The 13,297-nt window shown below is 41.5% G+C and overlaps 1 long non-coding RNA gene across 2 annotated transcripts in view; it reads left to right on the top strand.

Annotated features, from left to right (window-relative positions):
* Positions 1-13,297, top strand: part of LOC144692491 (uncharacterized) — a 70,484-nt gene that overhangs the window by 1,219 nt on the left and 55,968 nt on the right. The window contains exons 1-2 of one of the 2 annotated variants that reach the window (XR_013579329.1): positions 757-977; positions 9,643-9,789. This is a non-coding gene — a long non-coding RNA (uncharacterized LOC144692491). Of the gene's footprint in view, positions 1-756; positions 978-9,642; positions 9,790-13,297 lie in introns of those variants that run through there. The other variant, XR_013579328.1, reaches the window with a different exon arrangement.

The raw sequence follows: 13,297 nt of genomic DNA, 5'->3' as shown, positions 1-13,297 counted from the left end.
TCTAGAGAAAAGAGCCCCAGTCTGTTAGTCTGACAGGGACAGGTGCACTAACTTTGATAGTCCCTGAAATGGTTGCATTGTAGGCAGAATTCTAACTTGGTAAAGCTTGCTTATTTTAATGATTTCAGCATCTAGCCGGTGCTAAGTGTGTTGTTAATTGGCTGGACAGATCAGCACAGTCATTATCATGAGTGGTGAGCATCACTCTTAAAGGAGAGTTGCATTGTGGCTGGAACAAGTCCTGGCATCATAAGTGACTGTCCTGCAAAACTTTGAAGAATGGCACAGCATGAGTGAGTGGGCTCTAATGTCTTCAGATGCTGCACTGGAGGCCTTGGTAGAGAAGGTGGAAAGGAGGAGAGTGTTCTGTATCCACACAGATCAGGAGGCTCTCAGAAGTCAGTGGGATCAAATGCCATGGAAGTCAATGCCAGGACCTGGATGCAGTGTTGCAAGAAGTTCAATAACCTCACACAAGTGATCAAGATCAGTGATGCATCTTCAGATGCCATATCCTACCAACTCCACTACTAGCCTCAAATGCTGCTCAATTCACCACAGCTCCATACTTACCTACCAAAAATTAGGACTCAAACTTGATATTCATATGCTCCACCTCACACAGTTAGCACTACTGCAAACTTCACATCTATATCTCTCAGTTTGCACACCGACAGCCATGATCAACCATGACAGTCACATCAGCCAAACAGATTACACAACACTCATTTACACACTTTCCTCTCTCTTGCACGACAAGCTGGCACACAACTGGAAGCAGCAGGAATTAATTGGAGTGGAACTGGTGCACCTGCATTTCTTAACTCCATGGAGGAGACAGTGCTGGACATTATTGAGATGACCATTGCTGAGGCCATGGGCAAAGATGAAAGTAACCACATACCTAATCCTCCCTCTCACAGCCTACATCTCACCCTCATCCCACACTCTCTTCTGAGTTACAAGCTACAGATGGTGTAAGCATGAACCTCTTATTTTCCCCTGCCTCCCCACTTTACCCTGGTGTTTTTTCCCCATTCTCATACCCAAGAAGTTCAACATGGCCAGGCAGTGGAGGAACAGCAAGAAGACAGAGACAATAAAGAGACATCACTCAATTTCACACTTGCAGACCCCAGCACAAATATACTGTGCACAGCTTGGAGGATAGCATAAAGGTGGGATCTGCAAGAGATGAGACTGGGCAGGGGACATGGATAGCACAGATGCCAGCTTGCTGGAGGATGAGGTCGCACACAAGTTCTGTTGCAGAGGACTCAGATAGGCACTTTGATGAACAGGCTTCGGAAAACAAAATGCTTGGTACATTGGGAAGCCTGTGGTCAATATCAAGGAGCATGGAGGAGTTCAGCACCAGTTTGGCACAGGGCTTTGCATGGAGCTTGGAGCCTGTTCTTTCCAGCATGGAAGTGGTGGCCAACTCCAATTCCACATTTGTTGTCCCAACCATGATGTAGCGTCTGATGGCCGTGTCTCAGCTTCTATTGCAGCACATGTAGAAGCCACTGAATGAGTGATGCTGTGGAAGCTTAGAGTGCTGTTGTGCCAGATCTGCTTCTTGCCATGCAAACTCAGATAACTGTCATCATGATTGTGGATTACCATGTGCAAAGGAGCTTGCAGGGTGTCATCTGTCCTCAAAAGAGATCACTAGGATCGTTGAGGTTCTGCCTTGAAGGAGTGGCAGTGACTCCATGGAACACGAACATTCTGTCTTCTTTCAGGATGGCAGCATTCATGCTCCCACCATGGCCACTCCATCAGTGCCTTTGCTGGTACCTGTCAGTCAGCCAGCCCAGGCTGCTGCCACCCAGCCCAGGCTGCTGCCACCCATGGTTCAGTGGACAGCCAGGCCTTCTCGGCCCAGAGCTACTCAAGGTCATCCTTCAAGGTCATCTGCAGTCTCCTCATTTAAAAGTCAGCAGCTTTTAACCAGCTGTGTTGCAGCCACTGTGGTAGCACTGCATGGGAACATTAGGACAGGCTAAGGTACAAGGAAGACAGGTACAAAGGAAATATACAAGGGTGATTAGTTGATTTTTGTATGCAATATGGCATAATTTCATTTCTAAATTTGGTTTAGAATGATTATTCTGAGGCAGCTTTTATTTTTGCATTGTGGCCAACACTGTGATGATCAGTGACGGAGGAAAGGTAAACTGTGGAATTGTTGGTGAATAGGGAATTAGGAACATAGGAGCAGGAGGAGGCCATTCAGCTCATCAAGCCTGCTCCGCCATTCAATACAATCATTACTGATCATCCACTTCAATGCCTTTTTCTCACACCATCCCCATATCCCTTTACGTCATTGGCATTTACAAACCTGTCAATTTCTACTTTAGACATACTCAATGACTGAGCTTCCGCAGCCCACTGGCATAGATAATTCCAAAGATTCACAACCCTCTGTGTAAAAAATAATTCTCCTCATCTCAGTCATAAGTGGCTTCCCCCTTATTTTGGATTTGTGCCCCCTGGTTCTAGACTCCCCAACCAGGGGAAACACCTTACCTGCATCTACCCTGTTTATCCCTTTAAGTATTCTGTAGGTATCAATTATTCTCATTCTTCGAAACTCTAGAGAATAGAGGCCCAGTTTCCCCAATCTCTCTTCATAGGACAGTGCTGCCATCCCAGGAACAAGCCTGGTGAACCTTTGTTGCACTCCCTCTATGGCAATAATATCCTTCCTAAGGGAACCAAACTGCACAGAGTACTCTGGGTGTGGTCTAACCAAAGTTCTATACAATTGAAGCAAGACTTTGTTACTCCTGTACTCAAATCCTCTTGCGATAAAAGCCAACGTAGCTTTCCTAATTGCCTGCTGCACCTGCATGTTAGCCTTCAGCGACTTTTGTGGTTACTTGGATGAGTTCTTCACGTTGAGCTCCAAAATGGTCTCTTCTACATTGGAGAGACCAAACGCAGACTGGGTGACCGCTTTGCGGAACACCTTCGGTCTGTCCGCAAGCATGACCCAGACCTCCCTGTCGCTTGCCATTTCAACACACCACGCTGTTCTCATGCCCACATGTCCGTCCTTGGCCTGCTGCAATGTTCCAGTGAAGCTCAACGCAAACTGGAGGAACAGCACATCTTCCGATTAGGCACTTTACAGCCTTCCAGACTTAACATTGAGTTTAACAACTTCAGATCATGAACTCTCTCCTCCATCCCCACCCACTTTCCGATCCCCTTTTTTCTAATAATTATTTTTTTTAATAAATTTTTCTTTTCCCACCTATTTCTATTATTATTTTTAAATTTATTTCCATCCATTGTTTTATCTCCACCTTTTAGCCTATTTCGATCCCTTCCCCCCACCCCACCCCCACTAGGGCCATCGTCAGCTGCTCATCCTGCTTTCTATCCTTAATGTCACCATTAGCACATCCTTTAGCTAATATCACCACCGTCAACAGCCCTTTGTCCTTTTGTCTATGACATCTTTGGCAATCTCTCCTTTGCCTCCACCTATCACTGGTCCTCTATCCAGCTCCACCTGTCCCACCCCCTTTAAACAGCTTATATTTCACCTCATTTCTATTTCTCTTTAGTTCTGATGAAGAGTCATACAGACTCGAAACGTTAACTCTGTCTTCCTCTCCACAAATGCTGTCAGACCTGCTGAGTTTTTCCAGCTATTTTTGTTTTTGTTCCAAAATGGCATCGTTGGCTTGAAATCAGCATTGCAGTCTGATTAACGTCATGATCTGTCTATTCTGCATACTTCCTGTAGATGTTCACTCCCTACACCCTCCCCAATATGTCATTCAGTGCTCTACACCCCACAAGCCGAGAACACCATTTTGGAGCCCCAGGGCTCTTGTAATGCTAAAAAAAAAATCAGAGGCAAAGATTCCCAACTTCTCATCCATAACCCCTTAGCTCTGGTATCACTATTTTAAATCTTTTTTGCGCTTTCTTCTGTGCCTCTATAACCTATTTGTAAAATGGAAATCAGAACTGTGCACAGCATTCTCAAGTGGTGTACTGAACACACTGATTCCTCTGCTGCTGAGTCATCTAGAAGGTAACTGATAACAATTGACCAGTGTGCAATGAGATTGAATAAATATCTTGCACTTTTGATTGATTAGCTTTAACAGCTGGGGACAAGTTTGAGCCAGCTTTACTTGCTCAGTGATTTCTATTGTTGGTTGCCTCCCTCAGAAAATTGTCTAAGATTGGTGGAATCTGTAGCATAATGAAGTGTACATGGCCTGAGAAGCTAATGCAGCTAATGCGACACATGGCCCTTTCTTTTTCTGTACTTTATTATGTTGCCAGTTTCAGGTGTGCCTTAGATATTCCCTCGGTATAGCAGTGCTGCTTATTTCTGTAAGTGTTGTGACTCATACTGCTGAATAAATAATTACATGACGGCATAATGCTAGGTTTAACTATAGGACACCTTCCCCCACACCCATTTCCCCTTTACAATCTGTAGAGGACTCTGTCTTTTGCCTGTGCACTTCTTCGATCTTTCAATAAGGTACACTGAGAAACACTAATGAGACAAACACAGAAATGAATCATCAAGCAGCTTTAATTGTTGGACAGCAAACGAACATACAGAGTAACAACTGTAAACAAACCTTGCTCACTTCACTCAATTTTAACTTCTCTCCTTGAGGAATGAGAAAACAAAATATACAGTTTGTGAGCCTGGAAACTTATTTTTGCTATTGCATACTTTTCTATATTGCTTCTAACTGTAATAATTTGCTTCCTACATCTTCACTCCCAGCTGCAAACCCAAGTCTGCACCTCACTGTCTCTTGTTTAAAATCTGATTATCCATGTGTTGCTTTATCCTTTTTCTCCCTGTCCTTCCCCATGTGGGAAACTGTCCCTCTGACATCTTTCCAGTTCACTGATTCACCACTCAGCTTGTCAATTAAGCCAGCTGCCACTAATCCTACTGCCACCCCCCCCCTCCCCCCTGCCACCCCCACCCCGCCCCCCCGCCACTTGTCACCTGTCAGTCTCAAAATGTATAGAGACTTTACTGGTTTAATGAGTTTGGTATGATTTAGTTATCATTGCCTCAGTTTGAAGTAGACTGTGAGCCATAACATTTGACAAATGGGCTTGCTTAACTTTTAGTAGATATCTTCACTGCTGAGCACACTCACAAATAAAACTATTCTAAACCATAACAATAGATAATCTCAAGATGTTAAAGATAGTATTAGATTAAAAGAAGGGGATTACAATGTTGCAAAAAATAGTCGCAAGTCTGAGAATTAGTAGTGTTTTAGAAACCAGCTAAGGGCCACCAAAAAGCTGATAAAAAGTGAAAAAATAAAGTATGCGTAAACTAGCCAGAAATCTAAAAACAGATTGTAGGAGCTTTTAAAAGTATATAAAAAGGAAGACAGTAGCTAAAGTTGGTCCCTTAAAAGAAGAGACAGGAGAAATTATCATGGGGAATGAGGAAATAGCAGAGGCATTGGACAAATATTTTGCATCTGTGAACTGGAAATATGTCAGAGGGATAGAGGATTGGTTAATGGATAGAAAGCAGAGAGAGGGCATAAACAGGGTTTTTTCAAGTTGGCAGGCAGTGAGTAGTGGAGTGCCATAAGGATTGGTGCTGGGGCCTCAGCTATTTACAATCTATGTTAATGACTTAGATGAAGAGACAGAGGGTAGTTTATCGAAGTTTGCTGACGATACCAAGCTAGATGGGATGGTAAGCTGCGGGGAGGACACAGAGAGGCTGCAAAGAGACATGGACAGGTTGAGTGAATGGGCAACAAGATGGCAGATGGAATAAGTGTACGGAAGTACGAAGTTATTCACTTTGGTTGTAAGAATAGAAAAGCAGAATTTTTTTAAAAGGTGTGAAACATATATGTGGATGTTCAGAGGGACTTGGGTATGCTTGTACAAGGAATGCAGAAAGTTAGCATGAAGGTGCAGCAAGCAATTAGGAAGGCAAGTAGCATGTTGGCCTTTATTGCAAGAGGATTAGAGTACAGAAATAGAGAAGTCTTGCTACAATTGTACAAGGTTTTAGTGAGACCACATCTGGAATAGTGTGTGCAGCTTTGGTCTCCACATTTAAGAAAGGATATACTTGTATTGGAGGTGGTACAACGAAGGTTCATTAAATTGGTCTCTGGAATGAAGGGGTTGCCCTATGATGAGAGGCTGAGTAAATTGGGCTTATATTCTCAGGACTCAGGAGTTTAGAAGAATGAGAGGCGATGTCATTGAAACCTACAAAACTTTGAAGGAACTTGGTTGGGTAGACACTGAAAGATTGTTTCTGCTGGTCAGGGAGCCTAAAACGCGTGGGGCGGGGGCACAGCCTCAGGATAATGGACCAATCATTTAGGACTGAGATGAGGAGAAATTACTTCACTCAAAGGGCTGCGAATCTTTGGAATTCTCTACTGCAGAGGATTGTGGATGCTCTATTGTTGAATACATTTAAGGCTGGGATAGACAGATTTTTGGTCTCTCAGAATTATGGGATATGGGGAGTGGTAGGAAAATGGAGTTGAAGCCCTAGATCAGCCATGATTTTATTAAATGGAGGAGCAGGCTTGATGGGCCATATGGTCTACTCTTGCTTCTGTTTCTTGTGTTCTCAGGAGAGGTCACTTCTCTGACTTCTTTGGTGGGGGAATGGTGCATGTTATTGAGAGGAGGGAATAGAATCTTAAGATACAAAAGGAAGCCATTCGGTTTGTAATGCCTGTACCAACTCTTTGAAAGAGCTATCTGATTTGGATCCACACCCCAGCTTTTTCCCCATCAGTATTTAGCACATTGCCGAATTTTTTTTATTACCCAGGAACTTCAAAATTCTACTCCCTATCCCTATGTATCATTTATATAGAACCAGAAAAGCATTTGTCTTAATACCACTCCTGGGGACCCCACTGCATACAGCTCTCCATTCAGAAAAACATCCATTCTCCACTGCTCTCTGCCTTCTGTCCCTTAGCTATTATGTACCCAAGTTTACCACTGTCCCTATTTTCTGAATATGTCTGTTATGTAGTACTTTATCAAATTCCTTTTCAAAGTCCATGCATAACATCTACTGTTCTACTTTCATCAACCTTCTCTATTACTTCATCAAGGAACTTACTAAGATTAGTCAGACACAATTTGTCTTTAACAAATCCATGCTGGCTGTCTTTACTAACTCAGGCTTCTTAAAGTGAAACTTAATTTTGTTTTTCACAATGGTCTTTGGTCTCTAGTTTGATCCCCAAGTTTATCCCTCTCCTATCTTTTGAACAGGTCCTTAACATTCACAATCCTCCAGTCCTCTGGCACCACTCCCATATCCACAGAGTTTTGAAAGATTGTATTCAGATCTTCTGCTATCTCCACCCTTGCTTCTCTCAGCAAACTAGGATGCATCCCAACTGAATTAGAGGACTTGTTAACTTTGAGTGATGCCGACCTATTTAGCACCTCCTTTCTATGCAATTTTATTCTATCCAATATCTCTTTTCCCTCTCTTCCACTGCAGCATTAACTTTATCCTCTTCTTTTGTGAAGACAGTTGTATGTACTTTTTGAAACTTAGTTATGCCCTCATTTCCACAAGACAATTTCTTGTTTTGTCCTAAATATGCCCCTCCATTCTGTTAACTATTCTTTTATTTTGTATATATTTATAAAGGATTTTACGTTGCCTTTAAATCTTTTCTCATACTTTCTCTTTGCCTTCTTACATACTTTTTCAATTTTCCCTTTACTTTCTTGATCCTGCCTGTTTTCTACTGTACTCTGTACCTGACATTTGTCAAAGATATCCTTTTTCTGTTTTATTTTAATCTCCAGGGAGCTCAAGCTTTGATGCTCCATCTTTCCCCCTTATGGGAATATGCTTGGTTTGTACCAGACTATCCCCACCTTGAGGACCTGTTATCGCTTATTTGCTGTTTAGCTGTCCAATCTTTGTTTCTAGTCCACCTGTGTTAGATCCCTTCTCTAATCATAGAAAGTGGCTATGTTCCAATTGGGCATTTTCATATTTAATCTTTACCTTCTCCCTTTCCCTAACTACTTTAACCTAATTATATTATGATCACTATTACCTAGATGTTCTACTGAAACACACTTCACCTGCCCTACATAGATCCCTAGGACTAGATTATGGAATAGCTGCCATAAAAATCTACAAAAAGATCGAGGGCGGGTAATGCATTTAAAAAATAATGTTAAGGATATTTGGACATTCTTGACGTTTCATTGAATTCTCACATATATGAGAGTATAATTTGCCCCGTGTAATGATTTAACAGACTTCCTGTACAGGCTTTAATGAAGCTTGCTGTTATAGTCACACAGCAATTTTCATGTCACCTACAGGCCTTATTAACTTACTTCAAGGAAGCTTTCAGCTTTCTTAAGTCACAAAGGAAAAGTCACCTTGTTATAATTTAAATCGTTTATATTTATTTGGAAAAAGATGGATTTTTTTCAGGGTTCCATCAAATTTTGTGGGAATGTTTTTCAATTGGAATTATGAAATCTTGACTGACATCTGTACGGCAATATTTACATCTCAGGTATTCTTTATCAATTAACAGAATTTGGAAGCAACAGCAGTTCACATTGTTAGTAAGAGATATCACAGGTTAACTACTAAAATAGTCTCACTGTTAATGTATTTTCTATGAAATCTTAAAGTGGTAGTAGATAGATAACTAACTATTTGAACTGCTCTAGATCATCTCAGTACAACTTATAATTAGGCTGGACTTACCCACCAGGACCGCTAGCCCATTCTAGCCCCTAAAGGTGCCCTCCCACTGGACAAACGCCACTCACCCATTGGCCTTATCCACTGTAATTGATCTTCCTCTGGATTCACCCAGTGTGCCGACTCTCCACCATCTGTGGTCACAGTCTCTATGGCTGTTTTTTCTGGCTCCTTCCCATTCATTAATTGAAAATTCATAAACTAGATCCCATGGAATTGGTTTCTTCTTGTCCATCAGTTTGATCTGTTTGGCTTTGTGATTGGTGGATTTGCAGTTTATCAACCAGTAGTAGTGCAGAGAACAATTCCCAAGCCTTTAAACATGAAAATCAGTACAGGAAAAACAAGCAACTTTGGGATAGAAGCAAAATTAAACTTTTCAAATTTGCTAATAAAATGTAAGTTTTCAATAGGTTTCCCACACAGGTGCATGGATCACTTATTTAGCTAGATTTTACTTTTGTAATTCAAGTTGTTGTTACGATCTCAAGCTTTGAATTTAAACAAATTACCCCTTTTCTTAATTTTGTGGTGCCATTTTTCCATAAAGGGAAGCAGTAATTACCAATATTCTATTCAAGACAGGTGTCCTCAGATGACCTCGGAGTACTAATTAATATGTGGTCTCTCCAGATGACTGAAAATTTTTGTGACCAGTGAACACCACAAGACATATATGATTGTCACATCTGGCTTTGGGATATTATTATAATGCTTTTATTCGTATCAGTTTCAGCTGTTCAATCCTCCCACTATCCATAGCATTTTCTAGATGGAGAAGCACTGTTTACTGCCCTGATTTTGCCCAATCCCGTCCGTCATTGGTTGGTTTAAATAGACTACTTCTTACAGTCCTCCTTTCTCTTTCATTTTCTTTACAGTTGCTCAGCACTGCATAATAGTTGGAAGCGGGATGCTCACAGGTCACAGATGAATAGCAGATTGACAAAGAAGCAGTAGGAGAAATAATGAGGGGGACAGACAGGAATGAGTGCAGAGATGAGAAACACCATGGAATATAGATGGCTGTAAGTCAACATTTCATGAATACCGAGATTTTATTTACTTAATATGGAAAAAGAATGAATGTTGCAATGAAGTACTATCAATATACTTTTTTTATTATTAAGAAACCAAGCTGAAGATTTAACTCCACAATGCAAGATACCACCTAGTATGAAAAGACCAAGAGAGAAAATGTTGTAAATCTGGCATCTGTGGTTAGAGCACACCAAGTTTGGGTTTTGAAAGCCTGAAGGTTGCATAAGGAAATACAGAGGGCCTTAACAAATCTCAGGGTTCTGAAATCCTGGGAAAGGATGAGTTGGATTACAAATCTGCAGTTAATTTTAATTTCAACATAGTGGTAATATAGGGAACAGGAAGGTTGTGTGGGGTAGTTTCTTTGCAGCTTGAAGATACGAGAAAAAAGGTTCAGAAGAATAATGACTGATAATGCATAATATTACCGTATATATACAATAGGCAAAGGTTACAAAGGTTGTGATCAAGAAAAAGAGAGGTTGATGGTTTATTTTGAATAAAGAGAAAATTCAGAATTAATAAAATTACCAAACACATATTTTACATATATGAATTGATACATGCATATTAAATTAATATCATCAGCTGTAAATAGATGTCTCAAACATGTTAGATAACATACCTTAACTATGTAAAGAAAGCAACAATATTATTAACACATCATGAAATGTTTTTGACATCTGAAAGTAACATTTAGTATATTGAAAGAAAAATAATAGCGCAGGAGCAGTATTAAAATCATACCAAAACTGATCTAATTGAAATTAAATTATAAGATAAAAGCAAAATACTGCGGATGCTGGAAATCTGAAACAAGAACAGAAAATGCTGTAAAACCTCAGCAGATCTAACAGCATCTGCTGAGAGAGAAAAAACAGTTAACGGGGAGAATTTTTTCCCTGTCAGGGGGGCGGAGCGGGTGCGGGTGGGCGGGCAGCTGATCGCTGCCTGCTATCAGCTGCGTGCCACCATTTTACGTGGGCAGGCCAATTAAAGTCCACCCAGTGTGATGCGCACCCGAAAGCGCTGAGTGCTCCCTGTGCGGGCAGGGGGAGGAGGGAGAGTTGGGGCCTGAGCTCTTTCGCACATGCGCGTGAAAGAGCGCAGAAACGTCCCTGAGGCACGGAGCTGCCTCAGGAAGATTACTTTGATTATGAAAAATTTAAATGAAGAAAAAAAAATTTCAGACATGTCCCCTCATGTGACAGTGTCACATGATCTGGGACATGTCAAAGAATTTTAATTAAAAATTTTATTTTTACCGTGGATGAGGTTTCATGATGCAAAGGCTGCCTGGGCTCTTCGCCTGCTCACCAACCTTAAGGTTGGGCGGGCAGTCTAGACAATTAGTTTAACGAGCTGTTAAATGGCCTTAATAGGCCTTTGACAGTTCGGCAGGCGCGCAGCTGAACTGAAGATTGGAACGGTGCTTGGTGACGCTGGGACGTATGACCAACGTCACCACACGTCATTTTATGTGTCGGCGAGTAGGGCCCGCCCCCGCACGCCGACCAGAAGATTCAGGCCAACGTTTCGAGCTCCGAAGAAGAGTTATAAGGACTCTCCACAGACGCTGTTAGACCTGCTGGCCAGAATTTTTCCGTCGGTGAGTTGGGGGCAGGGCCCGCTCGCTGACGCGAAAACGACACGGGATGACGTCGGGAGGAACCCCCAATGTCATCCCGGTCCATTTAAATATTGAGGAAGGCGGGCGGACAGTGAAATCAGCTGTCTGCCCGCTGGCCTGTTGAGGCCATTGACAGGATAATTAAGCTCATTAAATGCCCTGCCACGGGCGGGATGAGGTTTCATGTCCGTTTTTAAAATGTTTAATAAACTTTATGCCCTTTTTGTTAACATATCCCATCTCGTGTGACATCGTCACATGAGGGGGACATGTTAATAAATTTTTTATTTGTCTATTCCTGATGTTTAAAAAACTTTCAGTGATATCCCTGAGACAGCACTTAGTCTCAGGGAGATGTGCGCTCTTTCGCGCGCATGCGCGAAAAAGCGCACTTTGACAGTTGGGGAATCCCTCCCTCCCACACAGGAAGCGCGTAGCGCTTCCCGCTGGGTGGGCCTTAATTGGCCCGCCCACTTAAAATGGCGGCGTGGCCCACTTCGGCGGTGGGGGTCGGCTGCCCGCCCGCCGCCGAGCCAGTAGGACCTGCCTGCCCACCAAGGGCAAAATTCTGCCCGCTGAGTTTTTCCAGCATTTTCTGTTTTTGTTTGAAATTAAATTATACAACAGTTAGAAAGATAATTATTTTATAAAAATGAGAGGAATGTTTGCATTATATATACACTAAAACACCATTATGCATAAAATCATAGAACACAATTTATAAAATAATTAAAATTATAAAAAATACAAATTTTGTGCTCTTTACATTTATAAATTTTTCCCGTACTTCCTTCTCTCATACTGAACATGCTACACTTGCTATCGTTTAAAGGACACAGGCATCATTCCCAAGCAGCCATAATTCACCTGTGCACCTAGGTAGATCAGACTTCTTCAATGGTGTCAAGAGCATATTCCAGAAGAATCTAAAGAAGTGAATAAGTTATTTAACTGAGGGGCCTGTGCAGGTCCTTCTCCACTCGCTGAACTCACTCAGTGACACGTGGTGCTAATCATCAACAAGGACAACAACAGCCTGCGCCGTATAAAGAGATCATGAAGTACTTACAGGTTTGTTAGTGCTTTGTCACCTCAGGCTGCTGGTTGACTTCTGGTTGTTTATGCGTTTTATCACTGTGGAAAGTCAATTTGTCTGCACATGACAAGGTTTTGCTGGTGTTGCATTGTTTTCAGTTGCCTCATAAATAGTTTGACTGCAGTCATAGGTAATCTCATAGGCGACTGTCTGGGCTGGGGGTAAAGGGGAAGCAGGAAGGAATGCATCAGAGAAGAGAATCCGTTGCGACAAGACAGAGGGGAAGAAGGGCATTGCACAGGTGACCATGCCCACAATGTGTATTTGTTAGCTTAATTTAGAAGTAATGGGCTGGATTTTGCAGTACAGTAGCGATGTTGGAGAGGCCCCGTAACCTCTAGGGTGGGACACTTTTGTGTGCTAATCTGAAAATTGCAGTGGGATACTTCAAGCGCCAATTGAGAACCAGTGCAAATTTGGGCTAATTGTCCACTAATTATGAATTAATTACACTTTTATATTTTACACTTGTATTTTCAAGCATAAGGGGCCTCCTCTCAATTCATGAATACTTAATGAAGAGGCTCACACCAATTTAAAAGTTAAAATGGATTGATTTTCTGATTAATCTTGTTTAAAAAGCAAAATCTATGACTTTTTAAGCATGACTTATCAGAGATTTTAAATATCACTTTTAAAAATTATTTATACAATAGTATTGCATTTTAAAAAACTAATTTTGAAAAAATGTTGAAATTTTTAAATTTGTAAAGATATGTTTAAAATTTTAACTTTGTAAAATTAATTATTTCCACTAAAATTGTGATTT

Source organism: Cetorhinus maximus, chromosome 17 (assembly GCF_964194155.1).
Source record: "Cetorhinus maximus chromosome 17, sCetMax3.hap1.1, whole genome shotgun sequence".
Lineage (NCBI taxonomy): Eukaryota > Metazoa > Chordata > Chondrichthyes > Lamniformes > Cetorhinidae > Cetorhinus > Cetorhinus maximus.
Note: the sequence above shows the minus strand (reverse complement) of the source record. Positions and strands in the feature narration are given on the sequence as shown.